Here is an 18,868-nt window from a genome sequence, read left to right as displayed (position 1 = left end):
TGCTAAAAAATTCTTTTCTAAAGAGGGTGCTGAGAGACACAATTGTGCTGGTGAGAATTGCAGCGATCCTTGAAGCTTAAAAAAAAGACAACAAAAAACTCAAGGAACTGACTCTTTGTGGTAAGATGTAAATATGATTTTGGATAAAATATGATGAATTTAATTTTGAAAAGCTTATTTTTATTGACATTAAGCCAATGTGATCCGTGCCAGAAGAACCATTGTGTCTGAGTGATGATGATATTTTTTGTGTGTTAACATCAAACATGTAAATAAAATTAATTGCCTGTGCCTGGAACAAATATTTGTGAACATTTTGCTTTTCAGTTGTCTTTTTAAACGTACTTAATGGAAAAGGTGTGAGAAGAAACGATGCTGATGGAATCGGTGCCTTCCACAATCATCAATAAAATGACTTGTTCCACTTGCTCAACTGGCCTTCAATAGGCCGTGAAAAGGTGAAAAACTGAACTAGAAGTTGAACTATAAAACGAACAAGAAAGAGAAACGCAAGCAGTCTCAGTTTCTCTCAAAGGTTTTGGAATGTCAGGACTTGGCAATCTGATGGCGACTGGAGTCAGCGCTGGTTTTCTCGCTGTGTTTGGCTGGCTTGTATATGTATGGTCCATTGAACAAAACTCAAACTCTTCAAATATCCCCTCACATACATTTAATATTTCACTTTCTGATTAAATTTCTGACTGGCTAAATACACTTTCTAGGTCGAGCTCTATCAAGCGTTTGGCGTTTTGTTGCTAAGCAGAATCTCACTTCGGAAAATGTATCATTTTGTCAAATATACCAAATATTTTTTTTCATGCTGTATTATATTTTTTATATATTGGATTATTTTTATAATGAAATAGGGAAACATTAAAATTGGCAACCACATACAGACTTAATTCAATTAATAAGAAATATAGAAACATTTTATAAATATTGAACTCATTGAGAAGAGTCCTGATCTTGAAATAAATATTGAATTATAAAAAATACTAAAAAAATAATTCAATAACCCGACCCTGGATGAACGGCAGAAAATGGCTGGATGGATGGAATAATTTAAATTGCATACATATTCAAATGAACAAATTTGTTCAGAAATATTCAAGTCAAATAAAAAGGTTTAAATTAATATTGATATAATTTAACATTAAAATAATTTAATAAATATTGTATTATTACATAAACAAGCTTAAATATAAATTTTAATAAATAAAAAAAAAAGTTGTGTATTTTTAAATGGCCTATAGATATGGGAAGTAATTCTCTTTATGAAACTATGAAGGAACTGAAGCTCACAGAAGTGACCAGTCTTGGTTCTGAAGTTCCGATGTAACCAGATACTGCCCTGAGAGAAAATAGGCCTGAGCATTGTTTATGGTGGGGGCAATTCTCTCGCCAGGTCAGTGACCTTCCAGGGTATGAGAGTAATTTAAGGTGGTCACGAGTAGACTGGTCGTATCAACGGGGAGACGCATCTGCTCTCCCTCTGGGGGACTTTTGGAGGGAAATCCCGAAGACTAGCGGGATGGGAATGCATATGCAACAAGGGAAAATTAGATATTCATGTCCTATTTGGGCATTCCCTATAAGAAGGGAATGTCTGAGAGGGGGCTCGCACGTGCCGGAGCGCACACACGCACACGTTTTTGGGGAGACTTCTTTTGACATCAGCATGTGACGAGAATAAAATCTTTCTTCTTTCTTTCGTTCTTTTCCATCACCAATCCAGCCTTGCTCGGCTGCCTGTCCTGAAGGCAGCAAGGACCCACACTTCAAAGACAAAATATACTACATATTGAAAGAAAAATAATACTCAAATATTGAAATAAGCATAGAATTGAATGAATAAACAACAAAGAAATAAATACCTCCTGGAAAATATCATTATTTTTCAACATTTGTCAACATTTTTCTCTCTTGCACATTCTTAAGCAATCGTAAGTTTTTTACTTTTAATTTTTAAGTTACTTCAGTGCATTTCACACCTGAGCCTTCAGTGAAGTCCTACTTTGTCCTACTTGAATGAATCCCCATCAAAATACCATAATTTATGGCACCACGGCTGGACAAATAATATACAGAAACACACTTACACACCACTGAGTGAGTGTTGGGCGATATAGCTTCTCTTGAAAGGTCCGACTTGAAAATGTCCTTGCAAGTGTATCTGCAATTAAATCCACAGGACCGTTTCAAACTTGTCTTTATCTTCGGGTTCATCATAAACAAAGGTGTTGAATACCTCGATGGCCTCCGGCATTGGTTCGCAAAAGGGCTATTTTTCTTTCGTCCGCTTTGTTTCCGACTCCCACGGCGGCAAGGTAGAGCAGGAATTGTTGCTTGAAAGCCCGCCAACTCGCGTCCACATTTCCCGTCATTTTCAGCGCTTCTGGTGGCCTGAAGCAGTCCATCTCGCATCAGTCCTTTTCTTGACCCGCGACCTGGTACCATGTAATGTTCTGGCTTCTATCTTAAGAAGTCACGCAGGTAACGTGATGCTGCAAGCTTGTGTCTCTTCATTTACTGACTTGCATTCTCGTCTATGTGCAGACACACTTGTTCGTCTGGTAACCAAACACACGTCAGGCAATACTGCTAACTAGTGACTAATGATATAACCGCTATCATTACAGTTACTGTTGGAGTTGGGTCACCATGGAAATGAGAAGTAGTTTCGTAAATCAACCTTTAAAAGCCAAACTTACTCCAATGCGTGTTCGTTTTTTTGTACTCAAGAAGAAAAGGGTCAAATAAAGACTCAACAACTGATAAGAGTTCCGATATTTAGTTTCTTCCATTTCTGGAGTTTAGGAAATAGTACAAAGACAGATATCTGGGCGGCTTTTTCTTAATCTCACGAGAAAACTGCACTCGGGCGAGCACAGTCGAAAAATGTGCACCATCTTTCAGCCCAGCTTCAGTTTTTATAGGAGTTTTTTATGTCAAGGGTAATGTAGGTTGAATCGGTTGTCCTCGCTCCCTCCCACGGCACGGGTCCACGTCCAAGGGAAGGTCCTCCCCAGGTTAGTCATCGTGTGAATAAGTTGATTCCCGTCTGGTCCCCAAGACTGGCACGCCAAGGCTGGCCTTCTCCGGCGGGCAGTCTCTCCGTCTCTCTCCCCGCTGGCATTCCTCTGGAATCTTGTCGGTGTGCATGTGTGCGTGTGTATGTGCACGTGCATGTGCAAGTGTAAGTACGTGTCTGTGTGTATGCATGCGTATGTGCATGTGCTCCGATCTCCAATTGTTATGTCTTTCGGAATGTGTTTTTCTTTTGATAGCGTCTATGTGAGTCCTCCAGTGCCAAATTTGGTATGTTTGCATCTTCTACAGCCAATGTAGAGAATGTGCTTCATCGTATTTGTCCAAGAAGTGCTGTCAGTGTGAGGGCAGCTCATGGAAATGCTATGTAGGCAAATTTGTTCTCACGACTGAGAATTTCAATAAAGTTGTTGCGTTTGCAGCTTCGTATTCCATATTTTCTTTCGGCTCACCATCTTGCTGTTTATTTTTCAGTCACTCGACACAACATGTCTTCCCACAGCCAACATCCATAAAAGGGCATTTCAACAAACGTAAAACGTCATCACGTAAACCACGCGAGATTTACGACAGTAACAAAAATAAATGTGACATTCAACAAAATACACACATACCCAAATTCACATAATGACATATAATTAAATATATCATTACTTAACTAAAGAATACCATGAGAGCATATAACTCAACAGGAACAATAACACAACATTAAACATTTTCAATCAGCCTGTCCGGTTGTCGTCTAACTCTTGTTGATCTTCGTAGAGGTTCAGTAATCCCAGAAATTGCTGGTGGTTGAGGTCTGTGCTCCTTCGATGTATCCGCCTGCTTTGCAGCCTCAGCCTTATCAGAAGATTTCTTGCAGTCCTCGGTAGTGATGGGTAGATGAGGCATCCTGTATCGTTTTGACACAGTGACACACTGTATTGACACTGTGTTGACACTGTGTTGCTGAATACTGACACCTGGTGGACTTGCAGGAAAAATTTGACCGGGTCATCAGACTCTGATCTGTCAAACTGATTTTATCCAATTCCATTGATTCGGCATTTGCATTCACATTATTTTTACATATACGTACTTTCATAAAAAAATCTTTGATATTCGAGACGCAGTTGATAAATTAAGAGAACATCTGTCTGAATGCCTAAGTAAAAGTGTTGCGAATGACAATGGACTCATTGTAATTAAAGATTTTTATTAAAAAAAATAGTTTCTCCAGCGTTTTGTTATTCATGTCGCGGTTGCGCGAACCGGGTGAGAGGGAAGGAGCACCCAAGAGCTACAGGAGTGTTTGAGACAGGGTTTATTGGGGAATGAGGAAGGGCGGCAAGCCCGGAGGGAAGCACCGACGGGCAGGCGTCGGGGCGGCGTGCACCGGGAGGTGCTGACGGGCAGGCGTCGGAGCGGTGGGCACCGGGAGGTGCGGATGAGCAGACGTCGGAGCGGGGGTGCACCGGGAGGTGCGGTCGGGCAGGCGGAGGTGCGGAAGACGCGGCGCGGCGGAAGCCCGGGCACGGCGTGTTGCGGAGAGCGCTGGCGGGATGAGCTCCGGGCAGGAACTCGGGAGCGGTTGCGGGCGGAGCGGGTCCGGACGGGCTCGGTCGGCTGGACGGGGAAACAGAGAGCACGGAGGTCAGACAAGCACGAGGGCACAAGGAATCGGGCGATCGAGAAGCGTGACGTGACATGGGCCAGTACCACACGAGATGACGAGATAATCCGGCGTCGAGCTCCTGGCGTGGCTGGTTCTTATGCTGCCCGTTGATTGCAGACAACGAGCCGCAGGTGCGCCGGAGCCGACGCCCACTTTCTCCGGAGGAGAGCCTGGCTGGAAGGATCGCGAACCTGCAAATAATCAGAGACTGCCAGGCCCTCCTCCCCAACCCGAACCGTCACAATTCAGTCTATTTATATCTTTTTTTTTTTAGGCAATTTCCCCCGCCTTTGAGAAGATCCTCCCACAAGGCACTGAAGAGGCCGGTGTGCACAACGCCTGTGTGGCTAATATAAATAGGTGAGGGAACGTTGCCTCCATTGACTTCCAGTATAAGAGCGAGTCTTCCGTACGTGCAACGTGTCCTGCTGACATATAGCGCTGCACCTCTGAGTGCGCATCAACAGTGATGTCTTCCATCTTGCGGATATTTAACGCAGAGTAAAGCGCCAATAACTCGATGCTTGTTTTGAGCGTGCATCCTGTTGACAGATGCGCTTCCTTATAAACACAGTTTGGTGCACGACCGCTGTGTCGACACGGTTCCGGTAGTGGTCACGTGACTTTCTTAAAGCAGTACGCTCACTGACACGGGTTTGCCCTGGAAGCTCGGCGCACGCATCGTCGCCTCAGTGTCGCTGGACCCATCACTAGTCCTCGGGAACCTTCAGAAGACTCCTCCAGTTCCCCCTCACTCTTTGTCCATCCTTTGTTTCCACAATGTAAGATCTCGGACACGAGACAGTTTTACGCACCGAGAAAACATGTTTCTAAATGAGTTACGACCTAATACCATTTATATAACTCCTTGAATAACACGATTCGGTTTTAGAGGGACCGCAGAACCCTTAATTTACACTACCGTGCTATCCGCAGGGGAAACACAGTTTCCAGAGAAACCCAGTTTCTCAATGAGTTATGGCCTAATTCCATTGATATAACTCCTTAGACTAGCACGATCCAGTCTATCACACCGTACTGGTCAACGGCGCGCGCCTAGTCCATCAGCGTGAAGTTGGCCCTCCATTTCTTGCAAAAATAGGGTGAAATAGTTTGTTTCGTTTGTGCTGCATCTGTGCTCGTTTGTGCTGTTAAAATTTCCGTTTGTGCTGCTTCGGTTCCAGAGATATTACACTTTTTTATTTCGAGTGGTGACATCACCCAGCCCCCCACTTTCATCCAAATGGGTCGGGAATGGTGCCATTCGTTTGTGCTTATTTGTGCTGTTAAAAGTTTCGTTTGTGTTGCTCCGGTTCGATAGATATTACACGTTTTAATTCACGCGGTGACGTCACAAACACTAACGCTCCGGCGTCAGTCTATTTTGTTTTGGATGCTGTCGAACAAGGAGCTACGTATCGCGCTACTGCGTTCAGTTAATCACTTGAATCACTCATATTTGTTATTAATTCCAGGTTATAAACTAGTTCCTGGAATGAACCGATGTTTTGCATGTTTCTGCGCATTTTACATTCTTCATGATCCTGGAAAGCAACTGTTGCCGGACGAACTTCAGGTAAACATGTCACACTCACTGTTGTAGCTTTTTTTTGCTAGCATACAGTAATCTTAAAAGCTTCCTGTTTTCACTGCTGTCCATTACTTTAAATTCGATCTTATTTCTTTTAATATGTTGTTCTGCTGCTCACTTGTTTATTTCATCAGTAGTCATTAAAGCTATGTGATTATTTCTTAAATTATAGCAGACGTGAGGCCGAAACATATTGATCTATTTTGAAATAAAAACAACATAAACACACCCCTCGATGTAGCATTCCCTCATTTGAGAACAACTGAATTAATATAAAAACAGTCCATGCGTAATTGATGAGAGCCTGCAGAGAAAGCTTTATATGTAAAAACAAACAGCAACAAACAAAACACCAAACTATTTACATTGCAACAATTAAGCAATCACTGCTTTGTGAAGAACAAAGCATGTGGGAAGATCTTTGTCCTTTCTGATGCTGCTTTCACTCCACTTTCCAGGTCATTGTACATCTCCCAGGCAAAAGCAGCCCTCCCACAGTATGCCACATAATGTCCAAGAGAATCCTGGGTCAAGCCTCTTTGAAATCCTATGACTGCTCTCAAAGTAAACATATTCTCTTGCAGCACCAGACTAGAGGGAATTTCAAGCAGGGCAAATTCTGTCCAACTCGTACCAAGGTCGGTGTCAATCCACAAACATTCTCCCAGACTGTAGCTGTGGGAAACATTCGCTGAACACAGAGCCTTTCCTGTACTGTTGTCTTGCTTTTTAAATGTAGATGGACACTGAGATGCATTTTGGATTGGTCGGAGGCAAGTAGAGTCAGGAAGGCTCAGTCCTTCTTCAGCAGCAGTCTGAAGATGAGTCATGCCACAGATCTGCAGGACGGCAATGTTGGTACACACAAGCGGAACTTCCCTTATTACTTGAGTGCTTAGGCTGCAGTACGGTGAGGAACATTGTTTTTTCAAGTATACACTTGGAAGATTCCCCATGGCTCTCTCAATCACTGTCGAGATGTGGCATTGTGCATCTATTTGGAGAGCACCAGAGGTTAGGTGGACAGGCTTGAATATTTCTTTCAGGAGTTCTGCCCTCTTGGAATACACGTGTTGTGTCACAACTCGTGTTGCGATGGTTTTTACCAAGTGGAGGAATGGATTGTCACAGGTCTTGCTGCTTACAGCCTTTTCAAATGAAAAGCTGTCACAATAAGAGCAAGAAAGACTGAAACACGGCATCAAATGCACAAATGTTGAGCACAGCGACTTTCAATTTGGAAAGTTTAACAGGCTGTTGTTGGTTTCCATTTTTCAACAATGGCACCTTGACTTTTTTACGTTCCACGGATGAATCCACATGCAGCCACTCAGGACAAGGAGAGAGATATGAACTCATCTTCCTTTTTTTGGGTGGAACTACTAAGCCTCTCCAGTTCTCAACTTCGGTAATATGAAGATTGTTTGCAGCAGCATCAGATTCATCACCAAGGTCAGCATCCTTTTTTACATTTTTTTCCCCCACTCTGGGTAGTAGAGACATCGTCAGGTCGTAAGACAATCTCTTTTTTGTTTTGCAGCAGAAATCCGCAGATTTCCCTCAATGAAGGCAAGATGACGAGCAACAAACCGGTCGACACGAATGGGAAGGCTTTCATGCTTGAAAAGCCCATTTTTTATGTTTTTAAACTCTGCTTCAACAGCTGCCGAACTTGCAGTGATGGTGGTGCTTCGGAAGAGAGGGACCATTACTCCTGTCCAGAGTGGTAAGTAACTTCCCAGTCTGATGATGTGGGGAATAATCTCAGGGAGGAAGTGGATGTTATCCCTGTCTCCCTCAGCCATGGCAAGTGACCTGCTCTCCTCGCATAATTCAGTCACCCACTGTCGAGCATTAGTGTGGCTCTGTTGATTGCAAATTGATCTGAAGATTGCACCTCAAAGAAACTGATTTCTTTTTTCCATTTTTGGACCCAGCAGCCCAAATTAACCCAGGAGCCATTAAAATACCTTCAGCACTGGAAAAAAATAAAAACAATGTTGGTCATCATTATCGGCACCCTATTTGGCTCGACGGGTTCCTGTGCCTGAACCTCTGTGTCTGGCATGCTGATACAGTCTTCTTGTGCAATTTGAGCTTTTGGGTATTTCTTCCACTTTTCTGATGGGAGAGGGGTTGCAGAACTGTCATTACCTTCGGACTCACTCAGTGCCACAATAGTGATGGCACGTAGAAGTTCTGTTGAATGTTCCACACATTGTGACTTGAGTAGTTGTGATAATGATCTCACATAAAACTCTTTAACACGATGTCTTTTATTTTTCAGGCAGTCCCACTGGCAGATCATTTTGATGCTGTGTGCAACATCTACCCTGACAAAGCATGGTGGCAGGTTTGCATGCTGATTCCCAAGTAAGACTTTAAAGCACTCATTAATGTAGCTCTTCAAATCGGGATGTGGGGTAAAAGCTTTGACCAGAGATCCAAGAATTGCGAGAGAGAAATCACTTACAGCTTCTTTTGGGGCCGGTGCACTTGCATGGATCCATTCTTTTAGCCACCCTGTGATAGCGCCAACATCATGCTTCTCTGATAACATCTGCACCACTGGGACACTGCAGCTGTTATTTCCCGTCAGAACACCCTGATAAAGGAAGATGTGGCCGGACGAGCCATTCGGTCTCACCAGTTTCTTAACTACTGAGCCAGTAGCATCAAAGCATACAGTTGGATGAGTTTTTTTTGACAATGTCTTGTACACATGCATTTGTGTTTGACTCCAGTAATGACAGAAGAATTTGTCAAGTCCAATGTCTTTGATGCTCCCACTGTGAGGTGTACTGTACTTTAACAGCTGCAACGACAAAATTGGATTTTTATCTCCTAATGCCAAGTCATTTCTCTCTTGTTTTGCCTTGCGCAGGGTGGCCAAATTTGGGAGGTGGCTTGGCTCAGGATCTCCGAAGTCCATTAGTGTTGTTGCCTGCGATGCCCGCCATACATGTGGTTCCATCCTGCCCTCAACAAGTTCCTTGGCTATCTTCACACGCAACTGGAATCGCTTTGAGCTGCCAGTGTGCTGGGAGTCATCAATGGTCTTGATGTAACAGTTGAGCATCATTGGACTGTTGAGTTCAGGCTCTCTGTCGCAATTGATGTCAAGATGGCCATGACATTCCTTGCAGTCTCCTCTAATTTCAATATAATTATTTGTGGCTAATGGATAGACCTTGGCTCTTTTAAAAACAAATGTACAAGGAATTTTTACGGCTTTCCAGATTTCCTCATTTATAATGTGGCTCCAGGTGCCAGGCTTCAAAATTGTATAGCTTCTCTTTTGGGTTTGGCAATACTTGTCTTTGTATGTAGCCTTTTCTGGAATAAATTCCTTCCATGTATCAAAAGGCATTAGAAGCTGAAATGATCGTTGAGGAAAAAGGGGATCTAATTCAGAGCCAGTGTCACTAGTTTCAGCTTCTGTTTCAAGTTGACTGAAGCCCAAAGCTGACCAGACATTGTGTCTGTTCAATTTAACAAAGGTGTAGAGAGCCTTTGCAGTCACCTTTTTTCCCAGCTCTTCACTCAGATCCGTCCACACAGATTGATTTGGTGTGGCTATGTTGCCATTTTGTATTATGGCCTCTTTTGATGAGCAGAGAACTGCACAAATTGAGTCCTTGTCGACTGCTGGTCGTTTAGGCATCTAGTATAAGGACACAAATATAATCTGGATTCATTGCTTGAATTTCTTTTTCCCTGGGAGTCATATTATACTCTACTATACAGTACTTCTGATGCTCGGCTTTAAATAAAATATAAATGGAACTGGTCTAGACCAAAACAATGCATATATATATATATATCTATATATATATAATATATATATATAATATAATATAATATATATAATATAATATATATATATATAATATATATGTATATAATATATATATATAAAACATATATTATATATATAATATATATAAATAATATATACACATATATACATCTATATATAATATATATACATATATATAATATATATACATTTATATATCTATATATAATATAGATAGATATATAAATTATATATATATATTATGTTTTTGAATATATATATACAGTGGAACCTCGGTTCTCGAACGACTCTGAGGTCGAACAAATCGGAGTTCGAACAAAAAAAAAAGAGAAATTCTTGCTTCGCAGTTCGAACAAACCTCGGAGTTCGAACGTATGACGCGTGAGTGCGTACGCGAGGGTGGGATGCTGAGCGGCGTACGGGTGTAGATCGCTCTCTTGCTCTCTTTATGACCAACTGTTGTCGTGTGCGGACGTGCTGCGTTTTGCTCTCGCGTTTTATATAGGTGTACGAAGTGTTTTAGCCCCTAATCATGCCTCCAAAGAAAGTCAGTGCAAGCAGCAAAGGAATGGTTTCGGTGTTCGAACAATTCGCTTTTCGAACAGGGTCCAGGAACGGATTATGGTCGAGAACCGAGGTTCCACTGTATGTATATATATATATGTATATATATATATATATGTATATGTATATATATATGTATATATATATATATATATATATATATATATATATATATATATTATTTATATATATATATATATATATATATTATTTATTTATATATATATATATATATATATATATATATATATATATATATATATATATATATATATATATTATTTGAAAACGGACCAAAAAGAGTAGACAAATACCAGTCGCGTGAATGTTGTTGTATTGCTGTTGTATTTTGTGCACGTGCCCCAGTAGGCTGGACTGGAGTAGCAATGCCGAAAACCAGCCTTTTTCCGTAAGTTTGAATAATACACAAATGTTCTCATGTGTGACATAAACCTGAATCTCTCTCTGCAGTGATGCAGTATTTCAGCAACCTTAACGTGCAAGGTCAACAGTTATGCCCGTTTGGAGGAGCCGCTGCGACTTAAAAATAATTTCTAATTAAAAAAGTAGCCGCACTAATACAAGTTCTTACGACACAAAACAGCACAAACGAAATCGACTATTTCATCCAAAATGCGGACGTTTTTACAGCAAAAATGATCGGTAAAATTTCAGGTTTATTTCAGATCAACAAGGCATTAAATCCAACTCATGAAACAGGCGTCGACAAAGATGACGATGCCCGTCCTTATTTTAAAACTATTTTGATGCAAAACGTTTTGAGGCAATCACTGGACACATTATGGTAACTTTAATGGACTTCTGCGCTTCTCAGTAGGTATAATGGGCCACTCTTCATCAGCAAACAGCTTGAGTTGTCTCAGCATTGAAGGGTGCTATCTCCAGACCGTATATAACCGGGAATTAATAAATACGAGTGATTCATGTGAGTCACTGATCACGGTAGCACAATACCAACCTCCTAATTCGATGGCATCCAAAACGAAGGTAGACTGACGCCACAGCGCACCTGTGTTCGTGGTCGTGACGTCACCACTAGAAATTAAAAAGTGTAATATCTCTGGACCCGAAGCAGCACAAACGAAACAAACTATTTCCCCCTATTTTTGCAATAAATGGGGGGCCAACTTCACGCAGGTGGCTAGTCCCACTCACTAACTATCACTTCCCCTGCCAATTGTTTTAGTCATTTAACATTTTAAAATGGTGGTACGAAATAATTTGAAACACAATACCTGGTTGCCTTCCGGGTCAGCCTGGTCCGATAGGGAATCGTCTCCGGGCAGGTGGCCGAAGCAGGAGTTCGGAGACCCGCTTCCTCAACGGGGAAGCGCAGACGTCAGATTCTGTGGCGTCCGAGGGTCCCACGACGGTCACATCCGTCCGGACGAGATTCACGGTTTTCGGGCACCAGATAAATGTCAGGTTTAAATGTCCTGACGCCTTTTGGGAGAGCTTATTGAAATGGCCAAGGAGAGAAAGGAACCAAGCAAGGTTGTTTGTTTTTACCGGTCGCAAGCGGGAGAGAGACCAGGAGCAGACAGGCGACTCGCTCAGTTCAGCTCTGCGCACCCTCTCGACTCTCTTCCGTTCCGCCTCCTCTTTTATTAGAGCTTGAAGGAGAGTCATAACGAAACTGAAACTAGCACATCATGGCTTACAATGAAAGCAAGGAAATAAAAACTTAACTCATAATGAAAGTTTAGATTGGACAACAAAACCTAACTCTGAGGCAAAAATGTAAGTGATTGGACAACAAAACCTAACTCTGAGGCAAAAATGTAAGTGTGTGTGTGCGTGTGCAATTATTAATACAATTAGTGCATGAAAACATGTTTAGAAATACACAAACTGATTACATAAGGTTACTTGAGGTGATTGTGGTCTTCAGCTTATCTTACAAATATAAAAACAACAAAAATCATCATCACTCAGACACAATGGTTCTTCTGGCACTGATCACATTGGCTTAGTGTCAATAAAAGAGCTTTGCAAAATTCAATATTTCATATTTTATTCAAAATCACATTTACATCTTACCACAAAGAGTCGGTTCCTTCAGTTTTTTGGTTTCTTTTTTTTAAGCTTCAAGGATCGCTGCAATTCTCGCCAGCACAATTGTGTCTCTCAGCACTCTGTTTAGTGGAGAATTTTTTAGCACAAACGCTGCAACTGAATGGTTTGTCTCCACTGTGCGTTCTTGTGTGGCTTTTTAACTGTGACTTTCGAGAGAAACGCTTGCCACAAACTGGGCATGAAAAAGTTTTTTCTCCACAGTGTGTTCTTGTGTGCCATGTTAAATGAGAATTTTGGGAGAAGCTTTTACCACAAACTGAGCATGAAAAAGGTTTTTCTCCACTGTGTGTTCTTGTGTGCCTTTTTAAATTTGACTTATTAACGAAACTCATGCCACAAACTGAGCACGAAAATTGTTTTTCACCACTGTGTGTTCTTGTGTGGCCTGTGAAATGCGACTTTCGAGAGAAACTCTTGCCACAAATTGAGCAAGCAAAAGGTTTTTCACCACTGTGTGTTTTTGTGTGATATGTTAAAAGTGACTTTACATGAAAGCTTTTGCCACAAACTGAGCAGGAAAAGGGTTTTTCTCCACTGTGTATTCTTCTGTTTTGTTAAATTTGCCTTTTGAGAGAAACTCTTGCCACAAACTGAGCAGGAAAAAGGTTTTTCACCACTGTGTGTTTTTGTGTGATATGTTAAAAGTGACTTTACATGAAAGCTTTTGCCACAAACTGAGCAGGAAAAGGGTTTTTCTCCACTGTGTATTCTTCTGTTTTGTTAAATTTGCCTTTTGAGAGAAACTCTTGCCACAAACTGAGCAGGAAAAAGGTTTTTCACCACTGTGTGTTTTTGTGTGATATGTTAAAAGTGACTTTACATGAAAGCTTTTACCACAAACTGAGCAGACAAAAGGTTTTTCACCACTGTGTATTCTTCTGTTTTGTTAAATTTGCCTTTTGAGAGAAACTCTTGCCACAAACTGAGCAGGAAAAAGGTTTTTCACCACTGTGTGTTCTTCTATGTTTTGTTAAAGTTGACTGATCAAAGAAGCTTCTGCCACAAACTGAGCAGGAAAATGTTTCTCCACTGTGTGTTTTTTTGTGCCCTTTTAAAGACAACTTTGAAGATAATGAGTCAGTGTGACATGCCCTTTCACCTTTGGCTTGCCCATCATCATCATCATCATAATCATCATCGTCATGAGCGTCTGATAATGTGTCCTCATCATGTGCTTGTGATGGCCCCCAGTGGTCTTCATCACCTTCTGATGTCACGTGATGACTTGAACTGCTGCTTGGAGGCTCCGCCCCTCTTTTGTCCTCACTCTCATCCTTGTTTTCAACTTCAGTCTTTATAGAGACAACGTTCACTGGTGACTTGTTGATCTCCTCTTCCTCCTCCTCCTTTTTTATGTGAGTCAAATCTGGCTCCCCTTTCACAGAACAGAGATCATTTTGTCTGACGTCTGCAGGACACAAAAAGACAAATTTGGTTTGGTCAAGTCAAAGGTCAGGCGGCGACTTTGTCTTATATTGTTTCTACCATGCTACCTTGACTTGTGCCTGCCGCACACGGAGCAATGCGTGCGACCCCGATTTGGACCGGACCATGGGGGTATTTCACAAAATTACGTCCTACGATGTAAACCTCCCTTTTCTAGCAGCACAACAGTGATAAACGAGCATTTAAAAAGGAAGCATGTTGCGGCTGATGCCCAATTTCATTCCTGACATAGTCACAGACGTATCTGGAAGCGAACTGAAGTTAGCACACACAGGCTCTTGTGTGCGTCTGATGGAACACCTGTTGTGGGACCCTAACTTATTGATGCAGACCACTTGGGGCCAGCGCAACATAATGTCATTGATAGAATAGGAATCCTTCAAGTGAAATATGTTTACAAGTATTTCTTTTTGCATTTAGAGATAGTTTCATCGTGGGTACTTTTTGCTTCCATTATAATCTGGATCCGTAAAAGAATTAAAGGGGCCCTGGAATCAGAGTGGCTATTTATTGCATGATTTACGTTTGTTTGTTTTTTTTTTACCCAAAATGACATTTATCCTGCTAGTACATTCCGACATTCCCCTTTTTCCTTTTTTTAAATAAAATTTCTGTTTCTAAATAAAATTTAAAACAAAATTACATTTGAAGAGACAAAATTCCTACACATAAATTAAGCAACAACACTTTCACTTTGACTTTCATGTTGACATATTTGAATAATGACTGTATATTTTAAACTTATCCAATATGTATTAAAATTAGACTAAGACACACCATAATATTGGAGTTCACTGAATTATTTTGTAACTGCAATGACGTATAACAGCCATAGGGTGTAAGTAATGAGTAACAAAGTAACACATCATTGTCATTTGGATAAATTACCAGGAATTTTGAGTTGTGGGGGAGATGCAAACCACCTGGGCCACAGGAACTTTATTATCAGGAACTAAATGTTCCTGGACTTGTTGGTAGAAAAGGGGGTTTTGACGTTCTCCCTTTTTAAGCCCATAGTAAGCCAAAGATGCAGATGCATTCCTTGCAGCATGCGCTTGATCACCGATGAGATCCGTGCAACCTTGGATGGATGCATTCAATGTATTTTAATTGTTTGGATGGGGTGAAACTACGCACACGTGCACAAAACTGTGCAGATCCACCGGAGGTTCATTGACTCTCACCTGACCAAGCCAGTACAAAGTTCATAAATAAGACCAATAAGTACTTGATTTATTAAAAAAAACTTAATCCTTTGTGCTTTATCCACTAAAATTCATCAACCGCCATTGATCTTTTTGCCGCAGTGTGCAGTTTTTAGAGTCAGGCAGAATTCCTTCCGTAAGGAATTGCTTGAACAAGATATGTCAGAGTTATTGCCAAAAACGAGACAAGCCTGTACAAGTGAATCACCCAGCCAAGATTGTCTTTGTCACTTGCGAGGAGCAGTCCGGCAAAGAGAAAAGCTATCCCGCTCCTGTGCCGCGTTTTATTGAAGCACAGCAAAGTAATTTGTATATGCAAACTCATAAAGAATGGAAAAACATGAACACTTTGACTTTATCACACCCGTCCACACTCTTCCTGTTGTTCGAACGGTTTCAGCTTACAAGACATGTTTGGGTCACACTTCTGTTCAATGCGAGCTAAACGGTTTCCTGTCAAACACGGTTCAAGACGTGCATCTGTTTTTGTGGCTTCTTGTTAATCTGCCAGCATAGACACAACTCTGTTACCACTGAACTCACGTTTTCCTGTTTAAGAGGTCCATGTTTTTGTGACCTTCTATTAACCTGTAAGCATAGTTTTGAAACATGATGACATGACAAACTTAATTTCTTTCACAATAATATAAAAACTTGCGCAGATATAGCAAAAACAAATTGGAGAAGCTGTGGACCAGAGCACAACATCAGTCAGACCCCGGGTCCACCATAGTGTCGAAATTCGGAAAATGTTGCATAACAGAGGAATTCGTAATGGGTGCTGAAACACCACACCCTGCTAGTGACGGAGTATTCTACAACTGAAATTAACTCTGCCAAAAGTCTTCACCAATGGGCCGAAATCTTGAGTATGATGATGCGCACCGATAGTTAATGTGATTTGTGGCTCAGCGATCATAGACAATTCATAGCGTTTCCTCTGCTCTGGGGCAAGTCACACATGCAAGGCAGCACCGGTAGACATCACAAATACATAATCCTAATGCAAGATGCACTTCTGACCCTCGAAATTGGGTGAATGCATCCTGACAAACCAAATAATCATAACTCAGTGTTCAATGCAAAGGACCAATTGGTGGTTTGAAGGGGTGGAGGCGGCTACACTACGCAGACCAGAGCAGGAACAGGACGGACCACCCGCGGGAGGATGGAGACCCTGGTCTCAGAGCTGCCCAGTCTACTGGAACGGAGGACAACATATGCTTCCCCCGGCGGATGTGCACAGTCAAATTCAGTCCCACTCGAATTCCAGTGTTTGTTTCACAGGTGCGGGTTCGGTCCATGGCAGTGACTCGGCCAATCTCAAGAGTCCCACAAGCGTGACAGTGTTGTTGCTCACTGGGATATGCAGAAGGAGCTTGCAAAGCGTGGAATATCTTGTTCCACCATCTAAAACTGTTGTCCATCAATCGTCACCGGAATGCCAAGACCTGCCGGTCCTTGAATGCTGAGGCTCCGCGGGCACCCCTATCGTGGAATGGGGTCCCAATCGGGTTGAGGCGTCAAGTGTGCGTTTGGAAGCCATAGAAGCGTTGTCGGAGGGGGTAGCGGTGGCGCCCCCGTGCTAGTGGACCTCTTTGTGACTGGCGTGGCGCTGGACCACAGGATGGCACATTTCAGGAAGTGGCTCGGTTTGGACCGCCCATCACCCAGTGACCCCACACCCCATAGCAAAAGCACGTCCCACTCACAACCCATCTCTATAACCACCCCTACTTCTGTTACCAGGGTTCGCGATTAACCGCTTCCCGATTGCCCGGGGCAAGTGAAATTTGGCCACGGGCAAGGTAAAATTATGGGCAACTTGCCCGACCGGGCAAGCATTTTTTAAAGCAGCCAAATATCTTTAATTTCGACGAAAACTGTGGTGTGATCTGTTTGTAGTCACTGTATGGTGATGGTTTAACCCAGACACCCCCTTATATTGTGGTATGGTCCATTGGCCTTATCGGGGGCAATGGGCGGGCGCTACGGGGATCAGTTAGTTCAGTGAATGTCGAGTTGAAGTGGACGTCAATAAATCCCGCAGTATTGGAACTCGCTGTAGTTGCATCCTCATTTGAAGTTTGAAAAACACAACAAAAACCGACGATATTTCGGCCGAAAATTGACAGCCGGAGGTTTTCTTACCTTCTGCGCATGTTTACAAGTAGCGACGAGTTCGTTCAAATCCAAACATTTCGGATTCCTCTGACATGACTAAAATAGCTCGAATATTTTTAAGTAGACAATTCAGTTGCGAGTAAGGGAGGGAGTAATATTTGATTATTGGCTGTTAATTCATTAGCTCCATGACGTGACCTGACATAGTGTCAGTGACTGTGTTCTGTTTATGCTATGAAACTTATGGAGGCAGCACCACAGGCACTGGTCTTAAAGGAATACACAAATTTCCCACACTCATAATTTACTCATGTGATTCCTCAATTCATAGGCTCTCCTGGATTTAAAATTGATAATCGGGATTGCTGTCATATCGTTTTCCCAATTTATTTTAATTATTAAAACTACAATTAACGTTTTCAATAACTGCACAGGATGATACATGCTGTTGTGAGTAGGGTTTCATGGTTGATGATGAAAACAAGATTAATTTATGTTTATCAGATTATATGTTTATTTACATTTGTGGCGCACATTTTACAACCATAAACATTTTATTCTTCGAGAAAAAAAATTGTCACTTGCCCAAGTCGGGCAAGTAATTTGGCCACTCGGGCAAGGCAAATTTTAGTGGCACTTGCCCTATGGGCAAGCAGTTTTTAAAGTTAACCGCGAACCCTGCATATATACACTTTACGCAAGTGTCCAAATTCACGTGGCCTCCGAGAACTAGCCTTATAATCGGTCCTCGTTTCCATGGAGTTTCCATGGAGACGGGCCCTGAGTGAAGGCCTACGAGAATGCAACCTTCGCAGCCTTAAAATCCTCGCTCTTCCTCTACGCCGTTCTACACTCGCAAGATGCAAACTACCGAAGCCACGTGTTCCGCCTCCTCGGAGTGCACTTTCAGATGCAAGTATAAGTTATTTATATGTAATATTAAGACAGCACTCATGAGAAATATTGGGCAGAAATGTTTGGATAATTAGCTCCAGATTAAGATAATTTTATTAGTTGCGATATCGGCCAAATATAACTAATGTAGCTCTAAGAACTATTGCATAGGAGGTACGGCTGAAACATTTGAATTGCCTTATTTCTGCATGTTAGCATTATTTTATTTAATCTCTTCCTTACGTTTTAGGGAGCAAGGAGATGACCGCGGCTGATCAAGCTGCGCGGGGAGTACGACAGCCTCTTTACAGGGGCCAAGTTCTCCGCAGCCACAGCATGGAGGCAAAAATACAATTTCTAGCGGGAAAAATATTTGACGGGTTATTGTCTTATTTATTTCCATCCATTTAAACTCAAAATAT

At 41.9% G+C, this 18,868-nt stretch overlaps 1 pseudogene; it reads left to right on the top strand.

Annotated features, from left to right (window-relative positions):
• The first annotated feature begins 6,671 nt into the window (after positions 1 to 6,671).
• On the top strand, positions 6,672 to 10,093 carry LOC148341593 (uncharacterized; annotated as a pseudogene).
• Positions 10,094 to 18,868: the final 8,775 nt, after the last annotated feature.

Source organism: Idiotropiscis lumnitzeri, chromosome 2, assembly GCF_059441095.1.
Source record: "Idiotropiscis lumnitzeri isolate Australia: NSW breed Sydney's pygmy pipehorse chromosome 2, RoL_Ilum_1.0, whole genome shotgun sequence".
NCBI classification, from domain to species: Eukaryota; Metazoa; Chordata; class Actinopteri; order Syngnathiformes; family Syngnathidae; genus Idiotropiscis; species Idiotropiscis lumnitzeri.
The sequence above is the reverse complement of the archived record's forward strand: the minus strand, read 5'-3'. Positions and strand labels throughout refer to the sequence as shown.